Source organism: Furipterus horrens, unplaced genomic scaffold (assembly GCF_987537825.1).
Source record: "Furipterus horrens unplaced genomic scaffold, mFurHor1.1.pri manual_scaffold_13, whole genome shotgun sequence".
NCBI lineage: Eukaryota > Metazoa > Chordata > Mammalia > Chiroptera > Furipteridae > Furipterus > Furipterus horrens.
The window spans coordinates 20904939-20925902 of record NW_028327183.1 but is presented as its reverse complement, the minus strand read 5'-3'; the positions used below and the strand labels follow the sequence as shown (position 1 = coordinate 20925902).

Sequence of the window (20964 nt, the reverse complement as noted above, 5' to 3'; positions counted from 1 at the left end):
AATCTATCAAGACAGAAAGCAGATTCTTGTTTGTCTGTGGTTGGGAGTAGGAACTGAGATTGATTCCAAATGGCATGAGGAGTCTTTTTGGGGAGACAGAAAGGTGAGGTTGTGTTGCTATTTTTAAAACTTGTAAATTTATTTTAAAGTATTGTACACTTAAAATGGGTATAATTTATAGTATGTGTTTATGGTATGTAAATACCTCATAATGCTGTTTTTAACACAATTCCACAGGTGCTCTTTGCCACATCTACTGCAAGGATGAAGACCATTCTCAGCAATCAGGCTGTCAACAGCCCATAAAATGTCAACATCACTCTGAAGGGACACACAGTTATTGTTAAGGACCCCAGAGTCACCCTGAGGAGTGACTTCAATCATATCAGTGTAGAATTCAGTCTCCTTGGAAAGAAAAAGAAGAGGCTCCGGGTTGACAAATGGTAGGGAAATAGAAAGGAATTGGCCACCGTTCACACTATCTGCAGTCATGTACAGAAACGAACAAGGGTGCTCCACTGGGCTTTCATTACAAGACAAAATCTGTGCATGCTTACACCCCCACCAACATCGTTATTCAGGAGAATGATCCTCTTGTTGAAATCAAAATTTTCTTGGGCAAAAAACACATCCTCAGGGTTCAGATGAGGTCAGATATTGCTTGTTCAATATCTCAAGCCCAGAAAGATGCATTGATTTTTTTTAAGGAAATGATACCAAATTTGTATCAAATTCAGCCACTTTGACTTAGCAAGTCACAACAGTTAAAAACAAGATTACCAGAAAATTTTGGGATGGTATGTATGTTTTTGAAAAAGGAACAGTTCAGCAGGCTGATGAAGAAGATCTAAATTGTCCAGCTACAAAAACAGCAACATGCTAAATGATTCACCATACTTATATGCAGTATTTTAAGGATGCAATAAAAGCCATCTATTGAAAAAATCACACAGGTATTGTTACACAGGTAGTAAATTGCAAATGTAGGCATTCCTGTCTTCACAGCCAAAGCTACATTATACAGCTTCCCTAAATATACCAAGGTCCATGAGGTCTATTTTTGGCCTTAAGGTTCTCTAGATTGCTTTCCTTCATCTGAAGCATTTTGTATTTCTGCCGGTTGTCACAACAACAAAGCCGGGTTATGTCAAGGAAAGCATCCTGCACTTGTTGTTATTGGTGTTAATACTAGTATACATAGAGGTAAGGTGCACATGCTTAAAGACTGATTTCTGACTAATATCTAAAGGTGGGAGATCAACTGGATACTGAATCAGACCTACAGTGAAACTCCCATTATTAACATAGGCAGAGCCAATAATGAGAAACACTGGCAATGAAAGAAGTTGGCTGAAATAAGGTCAATGATCAAAATCCAACATGGTTTTTGCAAACACACTTACATGACTATTAGAAGTATTTCTTTTTCCTGAGGGATACTAATAAACATTGCCAGTCTTTTATCAATATTAATTATATAATTAGATAATTAGATATAAATATTAATTAGACATACATTAGAGAATTTGTTAGAAGTTTCACTTTGCCTTGGACTTAACTAAGCAACCTCTGACTATCCTGGTTTTAGTTTATGCTAAAAATACAAATTAGGTCTGATTGAACAACACTAAATTGAAAAGCATTGTTGATAGCTTTCAAATTCACATTTAGCCTTCTTAATATGTCCCTAGAGCAAATTCCCTTCAGGGCATATTAAATTTATATAACATTTATATAATGGCTTATGAATTGCTAACAACAAATATTAGTATTGGAGAAGAAAACTGGACATAGTACTGTAATCATGGTACATGAGACACCTTTCTCTTAATTTCAGAAACTAGTATAATTTTTTGTTGATTCAAAGGGTAATGAAATTACTCAAATGTTTATAAAGCAACTGCCTGTGCTAACCTGAATACCTGTTCTTCAAAAATAGAAATTTTTATAGGGCATATGGTTTTAAGTCTTTTCATTTTATTATTTTCCTTTAAATCAACTCATAATCAAGAAACAATAAACAAAAAAATCATGTTAATACTTGATACTGAAACATTAAATTAAATTAGAATTACTATATGTCAGTCAGAGTAGAATTAAAATGTAAATTAGTATGGTTAAAGGTAGGAAAATTTTCGTTTCCTATATCAAAATAAGGTTATTTTGAAATTAAAATGGTAAACATTTAGCAGTGTATACTTATACCAAAAACCTGATAATCTTGATATAAAACATGATATAGAACTTTTTTAAAATTTAGCATATATCATATGATTGTAAAATGTAGAAAAGAGGAATAGATATTAGAAGAGGAATACACATTGAAAGATGACAATAAAACATCTGCAGTCTAGAACTAGGACTTTGTTTCAAAAATAATTTCTCTTGATGAGTACCTAAATGTTGTATTACCTGTAACAAGGATTTTACCTATTTTTATCTTCTATGTCTGAAGTGACTTATTTTTCAGACATTCTTATTTTTAATTTCTTTATATGGATCTGAATTAGATGTGTCAAGGTACTATATATGAAAGATTGGACTATTGATTAAATATCTTCTTACCCACCCCCCCATTTGATCTGGTTCTTGTCACAGGCAAATAGTAAAATTATTTTGACTCCATATCTCACATTTGGTCTCCTGATAACATGCAATGGTTAACCCAATAGGTTTCATTTTAACAACAGGAAGAATTCCTTTCTGTATGGCAAGAATCTTTAATTTGTGTGCAGATAAATCATGGAAGACTATATTGGAGACATTTGGCAGATACTGGTCATAAATCCCTCATATGGTTCTATTGGCCTTACAACTAAAGTGTTCTTAAGACATACATTCATATAAATATACAACCTCAGTATAGCTCTTGACCTAAATGATTGCTACATGGCAAAGACACAGGTATAATCCTGTCTTGTGCATTCAGCGTAACTGATGCTCTTGCTGCTCTGAATTGCAGTTACTACATCCATAAAATGGAGAGGCTAAATGATATTCAAAGTTTCCTTCAGCTCCAAGTTTTAATATTCAATTGAATATTAAATTCAATATCATTCCATTTTAAGGACAGTCAGAAAATTAAGTGAACATAAAGTCAGATGTGAATAACAATGGTGGGTAGATGGATTGGTGAAAACTTGCATGGGTCACAGACCACCTACCTATATCTCACAGTTTTAACCACAAGGACTCTAAAATTACATGTTTATACATTTGTTTAATAATTAATTTTTTAGAAATCCTGCGATGCATAAAAGAGATATAAGAACTGGGTCTTGACCAGCCTTACCCCTTTGAATAAATAGAAAAACTGAGAATAAATAGAAAAACTGAGAATTGAGAATAGAAAAACTGAAAAAAATTGAGAATAAATAGAAAAAAATTACAAATGTATGTGTGAAGCCATCGAAGAATTGAGAATAAAAAATTAGGCGGTGGAAGTCCAGCATAAGAAATTCAGTGAGATGAAGCCAGTATTAAGGGCTATATACATGTACCATAGTAATTTATGCTGATCTTATAAGTAGCTGAGAATCTGGGGAAAAGATCAGCAAGGCTTTTGACAGATTTACACATTTAGAAATATAAAAACATAGAATTAAGGAGACTCCAAGTAGATGGAGCCCTGGTAAACCACAAAGGGTATGATTTGAAAACCAAAAGACCATAGCATAAGAGAAGGATAATCTTGGGACATATCCACCTTCACAGGACCAGTGATTGCTAATGACCCTATCTTCCATCCAAAGCAAACTTAAAATCTCTCTGGAGAAAGTTCATCTTTATAGAGCTCAAATTATTTTTGAAAATTTGTTATTTACAATACACAGCACTGAATTTTTTTAAAAGTAACTGCCTGCAGATGATACAAAATGACAAAATCAAGAAAATAACAGAGAATACAAATAAACCTACACAAGATTCAGGAAATAGATTATCATGAATTTTTTAAAACTCCATAATATACTGTATTTATGGAGATAAAAGTCAAATAAAAAACTTTGACATACAACAGTCAACTACACAAATAAAAATTTTAAATGGAAAATTATCAATTATTGAAACTGAAAACAATGAATGTGTTCAACAGCATATTATACATAGCTAAAGAGAAAAATCAATAACTGAATATAATGACCAAACTAAATAAAAGAGGGGAAAAGAGAAAAAAGTAGGGTGTAAGTTATTTATGGGATGAAAGAGCTTATGTGTTATTGGGGAACTAAAGTTAAGACTAGAGAGAAGAAAGCAGAAAAAGAACAGCTGAGAATTTTCCAAAACTTACAAAAGGTATCAAACTACAAATTCAAGAAGCTGAAGGGAAGAAAAAGACAGATTTTTAAAAATTATTATAGGAAGATCATATTTTTGAAAACTTTGTGAAGTTTTCTGAAAATGAAAATTTTGAAAACCACATTTTAAAAAATGTTTTAAAATTATCTAAGGTAAAAACATGCAGTAACTTCAAAGACCCGAGAATAATTCAGGAAACAGATTTCTCAACAGAAATTATGGACTCAAGGAAACATGAAAAGGAACCTCCAAAATGACATATTTTATTAAAGACACCTAAAAGGTATTCTATACTAAGTGAAAATGTAACATATTGGGTGAATTTAAATGAATGTTGATTATAAAACTGTAATGATAATGCATTGTGAAGTTTAAAATATTTAATACAGAAAATTATAATGCCTGAGAACAACAACAGATTTAGTTAATGTATTCTAAAAATTTTGTTTTCTCTGGAAAGAACAGAAAAAATTTCATATATGTTAACTTTTATATGTTGGCCATGCATGTGGCACAAATATACACATCTTTAGGAAATTCACTGAAATAATTTTCAAGGACTGCATAATTTGTAAAATCATACTGTGGAAAAGGCATAAAAGAGTATATATTTTAACTTCTGGTATAAAAGAAGAGAAAAAGAAATGACAAACAAGTAGAGAAAAAACAAATAGTAATTTTAACTCAAAAATTCAAATTATAATAATATAATATATATGGATTGTCACACTGAATAAGATAAAAAAACTTAATTACATGCCATTTGAAAGAGATAAACTTTAAATGTAAGGACACCAAAAGTAAAAGGATAGAAGTTTATATCATAAATACACTACAGAAAGACAGAAAATGTTTTTGCATAACTTAAAGAGGAGCACTTTGTGTTGGTAAAAGGTTTAGTTCACAAGAAAGATGTAATAATTCTAAATTTGCATGCAAATAATAAAGTACAATATAAATCACAACATAATTGATAGAACTAAAAGAAAAAATAGAAAACCGTCCATAATGTGTGATATTTTAATTGATCCTAGTGTCTAATTAAAGAAGCAAATAAAAATTGACGATGATAAAGACTATTCTGAGGCAGATCCAAGATGGCAGCAGAGTAGGTGAATGTTACACTCACCTCCTCTCAGGACCAAACTTGAATTAGAACTAAAATATAGAGCAAACAACCTGAAAAACTAACTAAAAACTAACTGAAAAGAAGTCTCATAACCAAGGACTTACAGATGAAACTACATCAAGACTGGTAGGAAGGGCAGATTTGTGAAAATGCTGACCCCACTCCCATGGGTGGTGGCTGAGATTCCATGGAGAAATCTCAGTTGCAAAGGTTCCCCCTGAGAAGCATGGGGTCTCAACACCCAGTGGGGCTCCCAAGCATAGCATATCAGAGCCAAAAGGAGGCACTCACATAAAATCTGGGTGAAAATAAGTAGAGATTTTGTCACCAGAAAGAGATAAATGTCTGCTAAACACAGACACCCTCTTAAAGGACCAACACACAAAATTTTGTTCACAGCCACGCACCTTGGGCCCTAGCAGAGAGTGAGTGGGGTTTGTGGTTCTGGGGAGAGACGTGAAGGGAGAGTTACCAGGATCCCTGTGCTGAGTCCTTCACCCACACTGCAGATGCCATATTTCTTGGGTGGCGTACTCCTCTCCACATGGCATCAGTCTGGGAGAAAGCAAGAGCCCCTCCCTCTGGAGTCCCTGTTGCCCTGCCTTGCACAGCTTTGGCCCTACTGTGGGGGCAACTGCCTGGGCTGGGATGTAACAGCCTGAGCTGACACACAGGCTGTCAGGGACTACGTTGTGTGACTTCATATTGGGAGCCACCCCCCCACTTTCCCATGAACCTCACTGGCACAGTTGAGGGAGAACTGATAGACCAGTCTCTCGGCTCCTGGACTGCCTGCCCTCCTGACTCCTGATGGCTCTGATCTGCCGAGGTCAGGGCAGAATCCAAGAAAGACTGAGTGGTGTGGCTCTGGGGTGGAGGCCAATCTATCCTCCTTCTCCCCAAAATGAGATGTACCTCCCCCTCAGAAAAGATCCACTGGCCCCAACCACCTGACTCCCGGCAGCACTACCCTGCTTATTTCCAGCTCCTCCCAGGAAACACTGGGTCAGACCAAGTTGTGTACCTCTAGTACAGGGGCCATTCTTCCCTCACAAGCCCAACTGGTACAGAGCCCTCCCTTCACAAAGCCTTACCCTGGTCCATTTGAGCCAGATAAATTCTGCTGTCCACACCCTGATGTCCACACCCTGACACCCACCCCACATGTGTGCAAGCACTCCGAAAGGGGCAGCTAGGCTTGGTATACTCTGTGGCATTTGCTGAGTGGCTTCAGACTGAGCACTGCCACCCAGTTTAAACCTGTATCAGTCTGGTGAACACCACTCGCCCCTACCTGGTGGCTCACTGAGAACCTACCTCATGCAACTCAAGTACCGCTAGAGGCTCCTTCTAAGCTTAACATGTATCCAATAGACAGAGGCAGGCAGAGGCAGGTGGAGGTAATCTCAGGGTGCCCTGGGACTTTTGCTGACCTGCCTTGTGTACAGTGCTAGTAAAAGCTGGGCTTGGTACATACCTTGGTCCTTTCTATGCACACCCAGGCCCAGCAAAAGCAGTCACAGACTGTGGATCGTTTTTTAGCTCCAAACAAATTGCCAAGAGCCAGTAACAGGGAGAGTCTGACAATGTCCTGCTCAGAGCCACTCACAAGAGGCCCCAGAACAAATACACCCAGTGACAAGCTTCAGACAACATCAGAGCAGAATCCAATTAGCTTCACAAGTGGCATATCCAAGTGGAGATTTCAACAGGCACCACACCCTTCTTCAGTGAATTCTACTTCATGCGTTCAGCACCTGCATAGCAGCTTATATACTGCACTTGGGGCTGATCCTCACAATCAGCTACCTAGAGGGTCAACCCATGACCCCAGACATGGATATGCCAATAGAAATCAAGACCCAGTTACAACAGGAGGGCCCACATAACCACACAAGAGACATTCCTTGAACACCCAGCTCAGAGGATCAAGGAGATTGCACCACCGGGTTCCACAGGACACCTACTACATAAGGCCATCCTAACAACACTGGAAGTCACAGAAGATCTACCTAGTACATAGAAACAAACACAAAAAAGCAGCCCAAATGGGGAAACAAACAAACTGGCCCCAAATGAAAGAACAGGAGAAATCTCCAGAAAACTGCTAAATGAAATGGAAGCAAGCAATTTCTCAGATATAGAGTTCAAACAAATAAATGGTTATCAGGACACTCAAGAATGAAAGAACACCTGGCTGCTGTGGCTCAGTGGATTGAGTGTCGGCCTGCAAACCAAGTGTCGCTGGTCCTATTCCCAGTCAGGGCACATGACTAGGTTGCACGTCAGGTCCCCAGCTGGGGGAGTGAGTGAGAGGCAACCACACAGTGATGTTTCTCTCCCTCTCTTTCTCCTTTCCCTTCTCTCTAAAAATAAACAAACAAACAAATAAATAAATAATTTTAAAAAGAAAGAATGAAAGAGGAAAAATCTCCAGGGAAAAGCTAAGTGAAATGGAGGCAAGCAATTTCTCAGATATATAGAGTTCAAATAAATAGTTATAGGATACTCAAGAATCTTAGTGAGGACTACAATATAAAAAAGGACATAGAAACCATAAAAAAGAACTAGTCATAAGTGAATAATAAAATAGCTGAAATGAAAAATACACTAGAAGAAATAAACAGTAGTTTGAATGAAGCAGAGGATTGAATCAGTGATTTAGAAGACAAGGTATCAGAAAACACCCAATTAGAGCAGGAAAAAAAATTTTTTTAATGAAGCTAGTTTAAGGCACTTTTGGGACAACGTTAAGCATAACAATATCTGCATCATAGGAGTACCAGAAGGAGAAGAGAGTACACAAGGAATTGAGAACCTACTTGAAGAAATAATGACTGAAAACTTCCCTAACCTGGTAAAGGAAAAATACACACAAGTTCAGGAAGTGCAGAGTTGCAAACAAGATGAACCCAAAGAGGACCACATGAAGACACATCATAATTAAAATGGCAAGGGTTAAAGACAAGGAGAGAATCTTAAGAGCTGCAAGAGAAAGACAGTTACCTATAAGGAAACTCCCATAAGGCTGTCAAGCTGACTTCTCAACAGAAACATATCAGGCCAGAAACATTTGGCATGAAATATTCAAAGTGGTGAAAAGCAAAAACCTACAACTAAGACGACATAATTCAGCAAGGCTATCATTTAAAATTGAAAGAGAGATAAAGAGATTCCCAGACAAGAAAAAGCTAAAAGAGTTTGTTACCACCAAAGCAGCATTACCAGGAATGTTAAAGGGTTTTCTCAAAAAAAGATGAAGAAAAAGGAGTAAGAGAAGGACAAAAAGAAGAACAAGGAGGAGAAGGAGAAAGAGAAGAAGGAGAATAAAAACAAGAAGAAAGGAATATAGTTTTAAAAAATAAAATGGCAATAAATGCATACCTATGAACAATCACTTTAAATGTAAATGGCTTAAATGCTCCGGCCAAAGACATAGGGTAGTTGAATGGAGAAGGAAACAAGACCCACATATATGCTGTCTACAAGAGACCCACTTCAGACTGAAAGATACACACAGACTAAAAGTAAAGGGATGGAAATAGATATTTCTAGCAAATGGAAATAAAAAAAAAAAAAAGGCCAAGGTAGTAATACTTACACCTGACAAAATAGACTTTAAAACAAATGCTATAGTAAGAGACAAAGAAGGACACTGTAGAATGATAAAGGGAGCAATCCAACAAGAAAATACAACCCTTGTTAACATTTATACACACAACATGGGAGCACCTAAATACATAAAGCATATCTTGATGGACATAAAGAAATAGCAATACAGGGAGATCCAAGATGGCGGAGGAGTAAGTGGAAGCTACACTAACCTCCTCCCAGGACCAGTCTGGATTTACAACTTAATTTTGGAGAAATCATCTGGAATAACCAACGGAACACTAGCTGGAAAGAAGTCTTATAACCACGGAGAGACAGAAAAGGCCGCTACATCACAACGTGACCGGTAGGGAGTGCGGAGACGCGGAAGGGCTGGCTGGGCTCACATGGGTGGCTGCTGAAGGGACTGAGAAACAGCTCAGCAGCCGGGGATTCCCCCTGAGAAGGGCAGGGTCTAAACCCCCAGCTGGGCTTCCCAGCCTACAGCGACAGAGTGGAAAGTAAAATAGTATCAGCTGTGAAAAGCGAAAAGCCACAGGCTTTCTTGCTAGCCGGAGAGAAACAGCAGGAGAAAAAGAGCTCTTAAGTGGATCACATACGAAAATATTTTGGCCACCACTTACCCTGGGCTCAAGCAGAGGGAAGGCAGAGAGGACTGGAGACACTTGGGGAGAATTTGGCATGGTGGCTTTGAGGGGAGAACTGGAGGAGCAGCTGACTGGGTCCCAGTGCTGACTCATCCCCAGTACTGCGGGTAGACCATTCCCCTCCAAGTGGCGTCAGCCTGAGGGGAAGCAAAAGCCCTGCCTACAGGAATTAAGCTACCACACCCACAGTTCTTAAGCCTGACAGCTAATCACAGATTGAATAGATTAACAATCAAAGAAGACAGACAACAGCAGTAGATCCCTGGAAGTCTCCAACAGGCTGCCTAGGGCCAGACTGGTACATGATCTGACACCACCAGAGGCAGATCCAGGAAGTGCAGATCATTCCAAGAAGCACCAACAAACAATAGGAGTCAAAAAAATGGGGAGACAGAGAAACAACCTCCCATCAAAAGGAAAGGTAGAATCCCCAGAAAGAGTGCTAAATGAAATAGAGGGGAGCGAACTATCAGATATGGAATTCAAAACATGGATTATGGAGAAGCTGAATGAGCTCAGCAGAAACTTCAAAGAACTCCAGAAAAACTACAAGGAACTCACAGAAAATTACGTGAGCATGAAAAAGGACATAGAAGCTATCAATAAGAGCCAGGAGGAAATGAAAAATACGATCTCTGAATTGAAGAACACAGTAGAAGGAATTAAAAGCAGGCTAGAGGAAGCAGAAGATCGGATCAGCGAGCTGGAGGACAACCTACACAAAAACTCCCAGACAATGCAACAAAATGAAAAAAGACTGAACAAGACTGAAGAAGTTCTAAGACAGCTGCAGGACAACATGAAACGTAATAATATCCGTATCATAGGAATTCCAGAAGGAGAAGAAGAAGAGCAAGGGATAGAAAACCTCTTTGAAAAACTAATGACAGAAAACTTTCCTAACATGACGAGAGAAAGAGTCACGCAAGTCCAGGAAGCACAGAGGGTCCCAATGAAGATGAACCCCAACAGGCCCACCTCAAGACACATCATAATTAAAATGGCAACATTCAAAGACAAAGAGAGGATCCTAAAAGCAGCAAGAGAAAAACAACTAATAACATACAAGGGTACTCCAATAAGGCTATCATCAGATTTCTCAGCAGAAACACTACAAGCCAGAAGGGAATGGCAAAAAGTATTCCAAGCAATGAAAAACAAAGGCCTACAACCTAGAATACTATACCCAGCAAAGCTCTCATTCAAAATGGAGGGTGAAATAAGGAGCTTCCAAGACAAAAGAAGGCTAAAAGAATACATCTCCACCAAACCAGCAATGCAAGAGATGCTAAAAGGTCTGCTCTAAGAAGATAAAGAAACAGAGAGAGACAGAGAAGAACACGAGTACAAAGGGGAAAAATGACAATGAATAAGTACTTATCGGTAATAACCTTAAATGTAAATGGATTAAATGCTCCAATTAAAAGACATAGGGTAGCTGAATGGATTAGAAAGAATGACCCACATATAGGCTGTCTACAAGACACAATGGAGTTCTATGTAGCAGAAAGAAAGAAGGAACTTCTACCATTTGCAACAACATGGATGGAACTAGAGAGAATTATGCTTAGCGAAATAAGCCAGGCAACGAAAGAAAAATACGTTATGCTGTCACCTATTACAGGAAACTAATGAACAACACAAACAAATGAGCAAAATTGAACCAGAGGTATGTAAACAAGGAGTAGACTAACAGTAACAAGGGGGGAGGGGGGAGGGAGAAAAGGGGGTAAGAAGGGGAAGTGTAAAATCAAAGAACATGTATAAATGACCCACAGACATGGGCAACTGAGTGGGGACTGAATGTGGGGGAAGGGAGGGGCAGGATACAGGGAAGCAAGAGGGGGAAAAAAAAAAAAAAAAGAGAGACAACTGTAATGGAAAAACAAACAAAAAAATTTTTTTTAGTGGGGGAAAATGAAAATATGAAGAATGGAAATGCCAGTTCAGTGAATATTAGAACAAAGATTTTCCTTCATGTTGTATATTTTTCTCCCTATTTGATCTCTCCAGAGTTTGGCATTCTAAACAAGTAAGTAATGACTTAAGTTTCTTTGCATAGACCTAATAAGACCAGTTGTTAATAGAGGTTCCTTTTTCTGAACAAGCCTTTGACTGGAATGTCAAGCCTAAAGGAGACATGCTTGGGCTCATGTTGTTACGAAAAAGCCCTAAGGAACTGGGAATGACTTTCAAAGGTAATAAAAGCCCGCGAAATAAAAGGCCTGCTGCCATGGTTGGTTGTGCGGTCCACAGCAATCTCTCCAGGGAAGGAACGAAGGTTGTTTTCCTGAAAGATGGCTAGAAGGGACCTTAAGGCACAATGGAAAACCAGAAAGACTTGGAAAGGACAGGTGTGTACAGGCAAGGATGAATGCCAGGTATGTGGCCCAGCTTCTGTGCACTGAAGAGCAGACTGAGGGCCACCCTAAATGTTCCTTGGGTAAGTTCCAGCAAAACAGAACTAAAGATCATAAGTGATCATTTGCTGCTCTTGTTATGCTTATGCAAATGAACAGGATAAATTAAAAATGGACTTAATGTAGTCCCTTTAAAGACAAGGAGAGTAATCTTAGGGAGAAAAATCAGTATTCAAGGAAAATCACAATGATCAGTGGCAGACTGTAAAGTAGGGCAGCTAACCGTCTTAAAAGTTTCTTCTCATTTAAAAAATGGTTTCACTTGAAAATTAAACCATATCTGTGATATCACCAAAGAGATTCAAGTTGCAGGCAAGTAGAATGTCAAGTGCCTTGCAACTGTATGTCTTCCCAATAAGACAGTCTTACAGATTTAGAGACTTTTTTGTTGGTTATGTTACATAAATTAACATGTGTTTTCTGTTTTCAAAGGGCATAAGCCTATGACCGCATTACCTGAGTGATTGTCTGTACGCATAAGCCTCACTTAATCCTCTCTGCAGCGCTGCCTCCGGAGACTCAACAGTTTGGCTGAACTAAATGGCTGAGTTGGTGAAGAATGGGGTGGTCTGTGGGCTTCACTTTAAAACTGAATTCTCTTTTCTATCCTAATGGCTTGGACAGAAAGGGCCCAGAGGTCTGAGAGGGGGGAAACATAAACTATTTCCCTCAGCCCAAACTAAATAAAATGGGCAAAAGGGTTTTGGACAGGAGAGATGTGCCTAGCACACCTTCCTCCAAAGAAGCCCTTTTTTTTTTTTTTTTTTTTTTTTTTCTCCTAATGTGGAACATTGAAAAATTAATCCCTGCCTTTTGCCACCTAGTAGTTATGGATTGAATGATGCTTTTTAACCCTTTTTGCCAAATCTGTTGCCCCCAGAACACAACAAGGATGCCAGCCTGCTAAACCAAGCACGCCGTTGTCCGGAGACAGCCAACTGACCTGGAGTCTGCATGATCCTTCCCCATGTGGGAAGGCCACCCTCCCCTCCACACCCCCACTCTTATTAGGGATTTCTGGACCCAAGGGTAGGTAGGACGACGACCATGTCCAGCTTGAAGCAGCTAGAGGAGCTTGAGACCTTCGCCCATTGTCCTTTACAAGATTACAAAGGGTCTTAATATCTGAGAGGGAGGGATAGTTATTTTTTACGAACCATGGGTATGGACTTGGGGGGGGATGCTGGGGGAGGGAGATACTGGGTGGAGGGGAGTAAAGGGGAAAAAATTGGAACTACTGTAACAGCATAATCAATAAAATATATTTAAAAAAAAAAAAAAAAAAAGAAATAGCAATACAGTCATAGTAGGAGATTTTAACAACACATTGAAATCAATGGATAAATCTTCCAGACAGAAAATCAACAAGGAAAAAGCAGTTTTTAATGACACACTACATCAGATGGATTTAAGTGGTATCTTCAGATTATTTTACCCCAAAGCATCAGAATATATTTTCTTTTCAAGTATTCATGGAAGATTTTCTAGGATAGCCCACATGTTAGGACACAAAACAAGTCTCAATAAATTTTAAAAGATTGAAATCATATTAAGCATCTTCTCTGACCACCATGGTATGAAACCAGAAATTAATCACAAGAAAAAAAACTGAAAAATACAAAGATAGGGAAGCTAAATAACATGTTACTAAACAATGAATGAATTAACAATGGGTTAAAGATAGTCTATTCAATGAATGGTGTTGGGAAAATTGGACAGATACATGCAAAAAAATCAAACTAGACCACCTTCTTACACAATAAACAAGAATAACCTCAAAATGGATTAAAGACTTAAATATTAGACTCAAACCCATAAAAACCCTAGAAGAAAACATAGCCAATAAAATCTCAAACATTTATCATAGCAATACTTCTTCTGATATATCTTCTCAGGCAACAGAAACAAAAGAAATAATAAACAAATGGGCCTACATCAAAAAAGTTTTTGCATAGTAAAGAAAACCATCAACATAATGAAAAAAACAACCCATTGAATGGGAGAACATATTTGCCAATGATACATCTGATAAGGATTTATAAAGAACTTATAAAACTCAACAGCAAAAAAAAAAAAAAATCTATTAAAAAAATGGGCAAAGGACCAGAAAAGACACTTCTCTAAAGAGGACATACAGATGGTCAACAGACATATGAAAAGATGTTCAATGTCACTAATCATCAGATAAATGCAAATTAAAACCACAATGAGCTGTCACCTCACACCTGTCAGAATGGTTATGATTAATCAATCAACAAACAATTGTTGGTGAGCATATGGAGAAAAAGGAACCTTCATGCACTATTGGTAGGAATGAAGACTGGTGCATCTACTGTGGAAAGCAGTATAAAGGTTCTTCAAAAAATTTTAAATAGAACTGCTTGTACTCCTGGGAATATATTTGAAGAAAACCAAAACACTAATTTGAAAGAATATATGCTTCCTATGTTCATTGCAGTGTTATTTACAATAGCCAAGATTTGAAAGGAGCCCAAGTACCCATCAGTAGCTGAGTGGATAAAAAATTTGTGGTACATGCCCTGACTGGTGTGGCTCAGTGAGTTGGGCATCGTCCTGCAAAGCAAAAGGTCACTGGTCCAATTCTGCATCAGGGCACATGCCTGGGTTGTGGGCCAGGCCCCCACTTGGGGGCATGTGAGAGGCAACCGATAGATGTTTCTCTTGCACATTGATGTGTCTGTCTTTCCCTCCCTTCCCCTCTCTCTAAAAACAAATAAATAAAATCTTTTTTTAATGTTGTGCTACATATATACAATGAAATACTACTCAGCTGTAAAAAGAAAAAAAATGGAAATCTTACTTTTGCAAAAGCCTGAGTATACCTAGAGAGTAGTATGCTAAGTGAAATAAGCCAGTCATAGAAAGACAATTACCATATGATTTCACTTACTTGTGGAATATAATATACAAAATAAACTAATAAACAATTTGTAGTATATGCCACAAATTGTTTATTAGAAACAGACTCATAGATACTGAGATCAGACAACTGTCAGAGTGGAGGGGGGTTGGTGGTCTGGGTATAAAAGGTGAAAGGATTAAGCAAAAGAAAAAAAAAAACACACACACACATGACAGTATGGTAACTGCCAAAGAGAAAGGGAGGCAAGGGAAGGTAGCAATGGGTAAAGGGGCATAAATGGCAGTGGGAATAGACTTGTCTTTGGGTGGGGAACACACAATACAGTATGCAGATGATGTATTATAGAGTTGTACACATACAACGTGTATGGTTTTATTAACCAATGTCACCCCAATAAATTCAATTTTAAAAAGTATAGATGGATTTTTTTTTAAGAAGCAGGTAAATAAGATTTTCAACTGAATTATAACTAATTACAAACCAGGGTGAGTAAAGAACATAGGCATGCAAGAATGACACAAGAACTCTTCATTGGAGCATTCCACCATGGATGAGGTGGGCTGCTCTACCTTTCAGCAGTCCATTGATATATTCTATATCAACTTCACAACTATTGTGCAGCTCCGAAACATTTCATAACTGTCATTTTTGTCTTCAGAATACAGAAACCCCCAAATTCCTGTCTCGAAGTCTACATACAGTATTCCCTCACTTATCATGGGTATTACATTCCAGACCCCCCCGCAAAGTAGGAACCTTACATTTACTCTACACTCTTAAGCCTACATAACTTTAGCAACATACATATACAGTACCGCAAAATCCTGCCATATAGCAAAAAGTCCGCGATAATAATTAAATATAATATTTTTAAATATCCCACAATACAGTGAGGTCGCAATAAGTGAACCATGATATAGAGAGGGATTGCTGTATAATTAAATTATTATAATTTTATTATTATGATTTTTTAATTATAAATTCACATTATTATTAAATTATAATTAAAAACAATGAAATATGAGGGCGAGATGATATCATTTTCTTCCAAGGAAAATAATTGAATGCTCTGGAAAGACTCTATAAAGGAACATAATGTAAAATGTTTTTGAATTAGAAATGAATGGCAGTTCAGGACTAGTTTAGGAACATAAATAGAAAAAAATTTTCCTTGAATACACAAATCTCTTTAATATCTTACTTTTCCTGGAAAAAAAAAGGAGAGAGAGAGCAATCAGGGGAGGGAGGAGGCAAAAGAGAATTGTTGTTTAATAGGAATAGTCTTTCAGATTTGCAAAATGAAAAGTTCTGGAAATATGTTTCACAACAATGTGAGTATACTCAATACTATTGAGCTATGTAATTTTCAAAAAGTCAAACTAGATATCACAGATAATAGAATTACAGGCATATTTTCCTTAAAACTAAAATTAATTGAACACTTCCCTTTAAAAAAGGAATTGTTTCTATATGAAAAGATTTACAATTAAATAATGTATATGCACGTGGTTTTGAGCGAACATTAAACATCAGGTTCACATGAGTGATTGTTTTGATAATTTTCCTCCTTAACCAATAAGCTTGTGGCGAATGTTATTGTACATAAGACACTTGTGGTTGTTAAATCTGAGAACGCTGTCTTTCTAAACTTTGGTGTTGGAGTTTTTAACTTGTGTTTCTTGCATGGAGTCCTACAGGGCTGAGTTCCTACAGCTGATGTGGGGCTGTCAGTGGGAGGAGGAGGGAGTCGGGGGGCTGGAGAGAAGGTGCATCTGGGGCAGTGTTGGGGGTGGGGGAGGCAGACAGCTAGACTCCAGGACACCAAATCCAGGACTTCAGTTCCTCTTCAGCCAGATAAACTCTGGTTTCGTCTGCTATATGTTAGGTTCTAGGTGAGAGTTCAATTAGAAAATAGATTCCATGTGTTTAAAAACGCTGGAGAATCATGGTTTTAAATAGCGAAAGACAGTGAGAAGGAATACCGTGTACTTATTATGTGTCAGGAACTATGCTAGACCTTTTTAAAGCATAAATATTGTTTTGTTTCATCTTCACAGCAAATTTAAGAAGTTATTATGATTGAATTTTACTGAGGAAAAAATATACCTCAAATACATTAATTCAGCAAAACCACACTGTTTATAAAAAAAAGTCAGGCATTTGACAAGCCAGTTTCCATGCCAATCTACTTAGCTTTATAACTTTTTCCTATGTTACCCTTTTCTAACTACAATTTGATATAGTTTACCAATTTTCTTCACTAATCAACTCCTCATCATCAGTTCTGGGGAATATCACACATATTTTTCAAGTTCCTTTTTTTTTTACTTTACCTAGCAGTTCCCTTGTCTCATGGATGTCAGGAACGTGTTTGTGCCACACAGTAACATATACACGCATGAATATGTTTTCTTGGAACACCATATGTCATTAACAATTTGTTTCTGAGAAGCATTTAGCACTATACTATGTCTGAAAGAAGTAGAAACCTAAATATGACTTTAAATAAATACGAAAATGTGAAAGCAATAGTCTGAGACAGGTGTTACAATGTGCCAACAGCAATATTTTAATGAACTGCCCAAAGACATTCATTTGGATTTAGAACATTACATTTCACTTCCAAGTCTTGGACTCATATAATAAAAATAATTAATATAAAGAAAAGCATTGAGTGATCTGTGTTCTAGCATCTTGACACCCCCATGAAAGGTGCAGGCCAGGAAGGGCTCAGACCATGCACAGGTCACTGCAGCTGGGTCACCTTTGGTTCTGAAACAAGTCATCTTGAACGAGAAAGCTCACAGCAAACTCAGGAAAAAGCACCTGTGTTGCTAGCTGGGAAATCTATTTTTAGATAAAGGAAATGCAAGGATTCATTTCACTAAAAGAAATTTACATAAACACAACATTTTTTTTTCTCTGTAATTTAGCTACTTTCTGAGTAAGGAAAAGTTGATGACTTTCCCTTGACTACATGAAGATAAAAGGTCAAGTGCAAAAGAGCACTGCTGAGGTCCCTGATACAAGTTCCATGATATTTAGCTTTTTGATTTACTTCAGGATTTATAGCCATGCATGCAGTTTTATCATACAAAGTCTTACACAAATTAACCTCTTGAAAATAAATTATTCAGAGACATAACCCTTATAATTTGATAAGCTTATGATTTCTGTTTCTTTTGCCCGAGTGATAGAATTATGATTCTGCTTCAGTTCATCTCTACAATTCTATTATCTGGTAACTCTCCACTCTTGAAAAAAAATTGAAATACCTGAAATATTAAGGACACACTGCAATGAAAAACAGTCTCACATGAACCTTAAATTTCTTTTTCTGTATTGCTGTGCAATGAAGGACAGGCTTTTTCCTTGTTCTAGTATTTGTTGAATAGTGATAGTGATCTGTGATCTTCTCATTACAATGATTAGACAAAGGGAAGGGGAAAGGGCAATCTCAAATCAATTTTACATTAAAGCAAAGAATTTTGAAAGTATTGCTTTCCCTTGCAATCTCATATAGGCACCAACAAAAGCACCATTTGTGGGGAGTGGGGTTGTTTTAAGAAAAGTAAATCGCTTTTTCAAAGGCTGTTTATTGCTTTAAATGTTTTTTTAAAAGCTTTTTAAGAGACAGCTTTTTTTCTTCTCCTTTAGGCATCAACAGGGGATAATTGCCTTAGCATGCTTTTAAATAATCCTGTTTAAGACACACAGGAGCATGGAAGCCCTTGCTTGGCAAACTCTTTACCTAACTGGATTGTGTGGGGGTGGATCTGGGGTCAGCCACGGAATCTCTCAACAAATAAGGATGATGTTTTTTAAATTGTCATATAATAAAGTTGACTTTTTTGGTGTACACATCTATGAACTTTAACACATGTATGGATCCATGTAGCTACCATGACGATCAAGATTCAGAATAATTCTATTACCCCAGAAAAACTCCGTCTATCCCCTTTCCCATTAAGTCCTGGAAACCAGGAATACATTAATCGGTACACTTTTGTTGTTTTGAGAATGTCATACAGTCTGCAACACATTTTGCCTGTGACTAGGAAAATGACTGGCTGAAGAGCTAAAGGCGGACTATGGCTTTTTCTGCACAGAAGATGAATGGAGGCAAGGAAATCAGCTGTGAAATACACAATTCTTGAGATATCTGTGGCAGTAGCTCTAGTAGTTTGTAATCCCAGAAGGATATACTGGGACTTAGGCAAATCTGAATGGCTTTGGTCCTTCTACAGAGGAACATTCACATTCTGGAATGGCTATGTGTTGTAATGTCAGGACTAGAAGCACCAACCCATTTTCTTTTGAATAACCATTGCATTCATAAGTAGTGTAAACTCAGATATTTTTGTCACCCTGAAGTGAACTGAGCCCTCTTTCACCTGCAGCAAACCAGAACGTGTCATAGAGCCACATGGGTATGAAAGAACAAACTCAAGCAGCTTTATTCCCATCTCATTTAAAGAAAATTGACCCTCAGGCTCATTAATTTTACACTTTAAAAAATTTTAGGAAATAATATAAGTCTAAATTAGCCAAAAGTATTCAACTATTTTTTAACATAATTCAAGAGCTGTTTGGGTTAGTTCCATAGTATTTTCTGATTTGAAAGTGAAAACATTTTGGATTCTATTTGAGACATGCTTTCCCCAACCCCCCACCCCAAAATTTAATAGTATGCTGATTCAAACCAGACTATATGAATTTTAGCATTGTAAAATGTTATGCATTTCTTGTTTTAGATTGTGCTAGGGTAAGCAGATGTTCAATAATTTGAACTCTGTTTAAAATCTTCCTACCTGCTGAGTTTAATTTCAGAAGCAAGCAACATTCTTGATGATAGACAAAATGTTATTTGTTCTTTTATCCTTGCACCACGATGCACTAATTTTCATCATTCCCAGCTCTGTTTATGGCAGGTGATTTTTATAATAGATAAAATCTTATTGTAACCTTAGAAGAAATGGATACATTTTGCTCCTGTGTCTGGTAAATAAAATATTATAAAATCATTTGATATATACAGAGAGTACATACTGATGCCTGATTTTCAGTTGAAAATAAAAACCAACAGATTTTCTACTGTATTCAATAAATGCTAAGACCTTGGGAAAAGTGTTTATTCACCTGCTTTACAGGCTTTAAAATATCAAATAAAATAATTTTATATTACTTTTATGTAGTTAAATACCAGTGTGTCCCAATTTCTGTGCTGAGATTGTTGAAGTAATCTCTATGTACACATTCATTTAACAATGAGTAAAGACCAGTTTCCTTTTCCTTATTTTGTTCACTTCAATGTCTGCATTACTCAGTTGGTTGAGTTCTCCGTTACTACATTGAATAAAGTGCTGAAAGCAGACTTCCTTGTTTTATTCTCTTTCCCCAGATAAAATCATTCATTATTTGAACATCAATGATTATTTGGGATTTTGCAGAGTCTGTATATTAAAGACTTCCCCTTGATTTATAGTATGCTAAATATTCTAAACATAATAAGTATGGAATTCATCTACTGAGGTACTAATTGGACATTTTCCACTTATTCTGTTAAATGTTTGAATTATATTTATTAATTTAAGAATGTCAAATCAAATTTTCATTCTGGAATAAACCTTACTTGTTCATGATATAATGTGCTGTTTATAATCCCTGGATTTAATTTACAAATAATTTATTTAGAATTTTGCATTCATGTTCATGAAATATACTTGTTTATACTTTTCCTTTCTTGAAATATTCTTGTCAGATTTTGGTACCAAGGATATACTAAATTCATGAAATAATTTAGGAAGAATTTTTTCCTTTTCTCTTTAATGGAATAATTGTCATACAATTTGTAATATTTCTTCATTGCATGTTTTCAAAAACTCACAAGTGAAACTATGAAGGACTAAAACTTTTTGCTATAGATTTTTACTTAGGGTTTTAATGTCTCTAATCATTATTGTATATTCATATTTC

General features: G+C 36.9%; 1 pseudogene; it reads left to right on the top strand.

The window, feature by feature from the left end:
• The first annotated feature begins 264 nt into the window (after window positions 1-264).
• LOC149994246 (large ribosomal subunit protein uL6 pseudogene) lies at window positions 265-751 on the top strand (annotated as a pseudogene).
• Window positions 752-20964: the final 20213 nt, after the last annotated feature.